The following is a 7299-nucleotide window of genomic DNA, read 5'->3' as shown; positions in this document are numbered from 1 at the left end:
TCTAACTACAAATTTTTAAATCTTTAGCTCTTTTCTGCTGTGCCAATGATTTTTACAGAAAAACGTCCAAATTTCGAAAATGGTTAAAGTTATCGAACTGATATTCAACACATATTAATTTAGTATTACTCCTGACATGCTAGAAACATTTTAGTTTATTTACTTGAATTTTAAAGTATTGCGCAACATTTATGACGTCAGAGCTAGTTACAGCGTACTGGCTGGCACACAATGGAAAGAATGATGCGAATTTATTACGGCGTGAGTAGGCTGTTTCCCTACAGTTTGTCATAGTAAACAATATATATCGTTTGGATGAATTGCGTACATGTAGTATGCGATTAATAGTGAAATATATAAAAGACAAAATTTCTGCTAAAAGGTGTATACACAGGGAAAATTAATTCAAGTTTTGTAAGAAAATATTATATTGAACCTGAGATAGTCAAATGTAGTATCGATTGTGTAGTAGCGTCGCTGCTCAACAGCGATCGCTGATAATGCGTTATGGGTAATGTGTTAGTGTAACTTTAGATCGAGAGATGTATGGAGGACACTTAAGTGTAAAGGCGTGTTGTATCTGATGTGTGCTCGATATATTCTTACTCGCTATGGGCAGTAATGACTTTTTACTTGCGAGAGACTATGATGATTGCTAACTGTAAAAGGAATCTCAACAGAAGTTAGAAATCGTTGTTTTGTTACTAATGCAATGCTCGTATTCATAAGTGATGATTGAGACAATGTATAGCAATCACATCCAATGATTTTGTAAAGCAAATTGTTAATGTATACTCAGTTTATTGGATGTGTTAATTGTGAGCATTATTAATTTTAAAAGAGTCAAAATACAAGTTTTAAAGTTAGTGTCAGATTGTTACTTACCCCAAGTCAATATCTTTCCTTTTGAAATCGATGATACAGCGACATCTGCTAAATCAAATGGTTCCGCGGTAAATGGATTAACTATAATGAAGACCAAAATTAAACTTGTTGATCTTAATCGTACTGTTAAAACAATTATGAACTACTATTAACATAGAATGTTCAACCCACACGTATGTAGTGTCTGCCAAAGATCGCAGACTGCCCACAAATCCAGAACAATAGACAAAATCTTCGACTGAACTAACATTGAGCGAGCGAGACGGACACACTACTTTTATTAACCGTAGAACAGTCGGATCTCCGATACGAGCCAATTATCGCCAATCAAACCAATTCAACACCTTCTAAAACACCCAATCTCAACAGCAGTTGCAATACCTCCCGTATCGCTACGTTAAATCTTACTAAATAACTCTCACATTAACTTTCAGTGCTCTGAGATACCGACTCTTAAACTTCAGATACACATCAGTGTAAATAATCTCCCGGAAAACCCTTTATACCATTTTACACTGATAGTCTGTAACTATCAACAGGTCGTTGGCGCGCTACCGCGCATCCGTGGTCTAAAAATGGTTCAAATGGCTCTGAGCACTATGGGACTTAACTTCTGAGGTCATGAGTCCCCTAGAACTTAGAACTACTTAAACCTAACTAACCTAAGGACATCATACACATCCTTGCCCGAGGCAGGATTCGACCTGCGACCGTAGCGGTCGCTCGGTTCCAGACTGAAGCACCTAGAACCGCTCGGCCACACTGGCCGACATCCGTGGTCTCTTAGGCTCATCAATCACACAGGGTTGTCAGAAAAGTCTGAAAAGCTTATAAGGCGTTGCAGAGGAGGTTTTGTTGAGAAACAACTGTTAGGAAAAAAAATTTGATACGTTACACCGTTAGCCGAGCGGTTCTAGGCGCTTCAGTCCGGAACCGCGCGACTGCTTCGGTCGCAGGTTTGGAACCTGCCTCGGGCATGGATGTGTGTGATGTCCTTAGGTTAGTTAGGTTTAAGTAATTCTAAGTCTAGGGGACTGATGACCTCAGAAGTTAAGTCCCATAGTGCTCAGAGCCATTTGAACCATTTTTTTCGTTACACCGCTACCTAGTAATTTAACATTATAGTTAGCCAGTCAGGTCATCGTGCGGGCAAATTCAAGCAACCTGCCAGAGGAGGTGTCGCCAAACATGTTCTTCATTTAGTTTCCTCCAACCGAACAAACGTAGCTTTTGCTCACCTAGCTTAAATTTACCACTTCCGAAAAAGGCACGTTTGAATTGGTAATGAGTATTTCAAGAAGTGGTAACTCATGGACTCACTGTTGTCTGTGCATTGGCGAATTTTAGGAGGTGCTTGAATTTGTGTGCGCCATGACCTGGTTGACTAAATGCGACTCTAAAGAACTCAGAAAGGGCGCAACACATCGAAGTATTTCTCAGTACATCCTCCGCTGCAACACTCTTATAAGCTTTGCAGACTGTTTCTGACTATCCTGTATACATTTCCACTTATGCTCTAATCGTTCCTAAGTGATTATTTTCTAATTACGCTTACCTCATCAGGGATATGGGAGAACATTAATTGGGTCATAATTCATAGTAACTTGCTGGATAAGCCTTAATGGGACTTCAAGTTTACACCTTTTCCCCATCCACTGTTCGTAAACAAAATTAATGATCGTACTCTAAGTATAATACATAACATTTACCGAGGAGCAAGATCACTTCCTTTACTTACACTCCACCGCAGCCTCCCCCATTATCAATCATTTTATTCTTGTGGCTAGTAATCTGTTACAACTTGATATATTCTCACCTTCAAAACGAACATTGTGATTAAGTGTCACTTGTCTGTCTTCCCCCCATGGCGAGTTTGCCTCATGGTTTTCCCACAACACAGACCTTCCAAAGTGGTGCCTGTGAAAGATTATCTTAACATTCTTGCATGTACTATACATGATTTGGCAGCTTATTAGCGTATTGTGTAGTACAGTCAGAAACAAGTGTTGGGCAAATGTGGAACTTCTTCATCGATGCAGGGGATGGATATATTGTGGCCAAATGAAAGTAATCCTTAATATATATCGTTTGTCTCGTATGAGATGTTCCTCGACGTAAAATTAACAAATATATCGTTTAATTCATTGGTAACCGATTAACTGAAGCAGATGATACGCCCGAAAAACACCAACGTAGTACTTGAGATTTTTATGTCACTTTGACGATAAAAAATGTCGATAGTATGATGGGGATGGATATATTGTGGCCAAATGAAAGTAATCCTTAATATATATCGTTTGTCTCGTATGAGATGTTCCTCGACGTAAAACTAACAAATATATCGTTTAATTCATTGGTAACCGATTAACTGAAGCAGATGATACGCCCGAAAAACGCCAACGTAGTACTTGAGATTTTTATGTCACTTTGACGATAAAAAATGTCGATAGTATGATGGGGATGGATATATTGTGGCCAAATGAAAGTAATCCTTAATATATATCGTTTGTCTCGTATGAGATGTTCCTCGACGTAAAACTAACAAATATATCGTTTAATTCATTGGTAACCGATTAACTGAAGCAGATGATACGCCCGAAAAACGCCAACGTAGTACTTGAGATTTTTATGTCACTTTGACGATAAAAAATGTCGATAGTATGATGGGGATGGATATATTGTGGCCAAATGAAAGTAATCCTTAATATATATCGTTTGTCTCGTATGAGATGTTCCTCGACGTAAAACTAACAAATATATCGTTTAATTCATTGGTAACCGATTAACTGAAGCAGATGATACGCCCGAAAAACGCCAACGTAGTACTTGAGATTTTTATGTCACTTTGACGATAAAAAATGTCGATAGTATGATGGGGATGGATATATTGTGGCCAAATGAAAGTAATCCTTAATATATATCGTTTGTCTCGTATGAGATGTTCCTCGACGTAAAACTAACAAATATATCGTTTAATTCATTGGTAACCGATTAACTGAAGCAGATGATACGCCCGAAAAACGCCAACGTAGTACTTGAGATTTTTATGTCACTTTGACGATAAAAAATGTCGATAGTATGATGGGGATGGATATATTGTGGCCAAATGAAAGTAATCCTTAATATATATCGTTTGTCTCGTATGAGATGTTCCTCGACGTAAAACTAACAAATATATCGTTTAATTCATTGGTAACCGATTAACTGAAGCAGATGATACGCCCGAAAAACGCCAACGTAGTACTTGAGATTTTTATGTCACTTTGACGATAAAAAATGTCGATAGTATGATGGGGATGGATATATTGTGGCCAAATGAAAGTAATCCTTAATATATATCGTTTGTCTCGTATGAGATGTTCCTCGACGTAAAACTAACAAATATATCGTTTAATTCATTGGTAACCGATTAACTGAAGCAGATGATACGCCCGAAAAACGCCAACGTAGTACTTGAGATTTTTATGTCACTTTGACGATAAAAAATGTCGATAGTATGATGTGGATGGATATATTGTGGCCAAATGAAAGTAATCCTTAATATATATCGTTTGTCTCGTATGAGATGTTCCTCGACGTAAAACTAACAAATATATCGTTTAATTCATTGGTAACCGATTAACTGAAGCAGATGATACGCCCGAAAAACGCCAACGTAGTACTTGAGATTTTTATGTCACTTTGACGATAAAAAATGTCGATAGTATGATGGGGATGGATATATTGTGGCCAAATGAAAGTAATCCTTAATATATATCGTTTGTCTCGTATGAGATGTTCCTCGACGTAAAACTAACAAATATATCGTTTAATTCATTGGTAACCGATTAACTGAAGCAGATGATACGCCCGAAAAACGCCAACGTAGTACTTGAGATTTTTATGTCACTTTGACGATAAAAAATGTCGATAGTATGATGGGGATGGATATATTGTGGCCAAATGAAAGTAATCCTTAATATATATCGTTTGTCTCGTATGAGATGTTCCTCGACGTAAAACTAACAAATATATCGTTTAATTCATTGGTAACCGATTAACTGAAGCAGATGATACGCCCGAAAAACGCCAACGTAGTACTTGAGATTTTTATGTCACTTTGACGATAAAAAATGTCGATAGTATGATGGGGATGGATATATTGTGGCCAAATGAAAGTAATCCTTAATATATATCGTTTGTCTCGTATGAGATGTTCCTCGACGTAAAACTAACAAATATATCGTTTAATTCATTGGTAACCGATTAACTGAAGCAGATGATACGCCCGAAAAACGCCAACGTAGTACTTGAGATTTTTATGTCACTTTGACGATAAAAAATGTCGATAGTATGATAATTCGTGGCCGGTCAGGGTGGCCAAGCGGCTCTAGGCGCTACAGTCTGGAACAGCGCGACCGCTACGGTCGCAGGTTCGAATCCTGCCTCGGGCATGGATGTGTGTGCTGTCCTTATGTTAGTTAGGTTTAAGTAGTTCTAAGTTCTAGGGGACTGATGACCTTAGAAGTTGAGTCCCATAGTGCTCAGAGCCATTTGAACCATTTGATAATTCGTGTGACAAAATTTTTTTTAAAATTTGTTGTCTTACGAAGTTTAACGAAGATCCGCAATCACTTTAAAATCTCATTGTCTGTCTGTAAGAATGAAGTGTATCTGCCACTTCTATTTAAAGAAGATCATTTACTAGAATCTGTTTCTAAGCTCACACCCAAACCTCCAGATGTTAAACACTCAGATCCGTACCAAACGTTGTACGTCGATAGAGTTTTATTTTGTGCTACGTGCTGTAGTTCAGTGGAAAATGCGTAAACGGTAATCAAAAACAACGTCAGAACTATGGAGCACAGGAAAAGCGTATCTGTGAGAGGTTGTTTATAATATCTCGCTGAAGTAAGTTAGTTGGTAGAGCGTGAGGTCGTCGTACCTAAGATCCAGTGTTCAAACCCCACTGATGACTTCTTTTCAACTGTTTATTTTCAGTTCAGTCTCACCTTGTGCTGAAAGTTATTAGAAAATCTGCTAGAAACCCTAATCACGATGGGCGAGAAGTGGAGGTTATGGCTTGTGAGTTGGTGAGAGAGAGAGGGGAGGGGGGGGAGTGAAGTAACTGGACACTCATATCCTCAAATAGACGATTCAAAAGAATCTTGCTATAATGAGAAATGTAATTCGGCATCGAAAGCGACGTAAGATTAACGTGATAGTTCCCATATTATTTACCACGCGCCAAGCAGAGCACTTCTGTACAGCGAAGAGCACAAATGATTTTCTTTCGCTAAAGCGTGCCGGGTTTGTGTGACAAAATTCAAAGATCGCCAGATACCTTCGACCTCGAATTTTTATCACTCTGCTATCAACGAATATGACGCATTGTCTACCAGGGAGCACAGTTGACATCTTATCAACGGTAAAGGGACCCTTAAAAGAAGCTGTGTCCTGCAGCAGCGCAGTGGTGCTGAGGAGCCGACAGGCGTACCGCTCCTGCCGCCATCATCTGTCACCAAAAGGGCCGTGTGGCACGCACCGCAGATAACCACGTGTCCAAACCTAGCGTCACACAGCCGTCCGGGGAACTAGCAGTAGTTCAGCAGTTGCAGAAGTGCCGGAGGAGCATAGACACAACGGTGGGTGCTACGAGATCATCGGCGCTGTTTGCGTGGCAGGTATGTTGACAGGCTCTTGTGTTACTGTGTGCAAAGCGGGAGAGAGTACGTTTGGATGTGACGGCCTGTGTCAAAAGATGTCTGTATCGCTGAGCTTAGGAGCAGATTCTAGTAAATGATCTTCCTTAAACTGTAGCTGGCGGATATATTTTATTTGCTTACAGACAGGTAATTAGATTTTAAAGTGATTGCGAGTCTTCGTTAAACTTAGTAAGACGTCGAGTTTTAAAAACATTTTTCTCACACGAATTATCGTACTACTGACATTTTTTTATTGTCAAAGTGACAGAAAAATCTGTTTTCAATGTTTTTTAGCAGTTAGATGAATTAGGGTATTATGGCATAACATTTACATTTGTAATGGTATCGCCAAATAGAATTCTTCTTAGCTCCCAAACACACTTTATTATGGTTCAAATGGGTCTAAGCATTATGGGACTTAACATCTGAGGTCATCAGTCCCCTAGACTTACAACTAGTTAAACCTAACTAACCTAAGGACATCACACACATCCATGCCCTATGCAGGATTCCAACCTGCGACCGTAGCAGCAACGCGGTTTCCGACTGAAGCTCCTAGAACCGCTCGTCCACAACGGTCGGCCACTTTATTATAAACTTCAGTTATCCGCCAATACGTTTTTGCATTTCTCTTGATAAAATTTAAAAATGTATCACCGATAAAACAGTTCTGAAAGGGAGTTGCATTTGGAGGCTAATATGGATCAGTTGGGAAACGTAAAATAGGATT

The 7299-nt window shown here is 39.1% G+C and overlaps 1 protein-coding gene across 1 annotated transcript in view; it reads left to right on the top strand.

Moving 5' to 3' along the window:
- The first annotated feature begins 6432 nt into the window (after positions 1-6432).
- LOC126095477 (protein croquemort-like) overlaps positions 6433-7299 on the top strand; it is a 117376-nt gene continuing 116509 nt past the window's right edge. Inside the window, exon 1 of the mRNA XM_049910268.1 lies at positions 6433-6548. The gene's annotated coding sequence lies outside the window, so the exon portion shown is untranslated. The remainder of the gene's footprint in view (positions 6549-7299) is intronic.

Source organism: Schistocerca cancellata, chromosome 8 (assembly GCF_023864275.1).
Source record: "Schistocerca cancellata isolate TAMUIC-IGC-003103 chromosome 8, iqSchCanc2.1, whole genome shotgun sequence".
Classification (NCBI taxonomy): Eukaryota; Metazoa; Arthropoda; class Insecta; order Orthoptera; family Acrididae; genus Schistocerca; species Schistocerca cancellata.
Note: the sequence above shows the minus strand (reverse complement) of the source record. Positions and strands in the feature narration are given on the sequence as shown.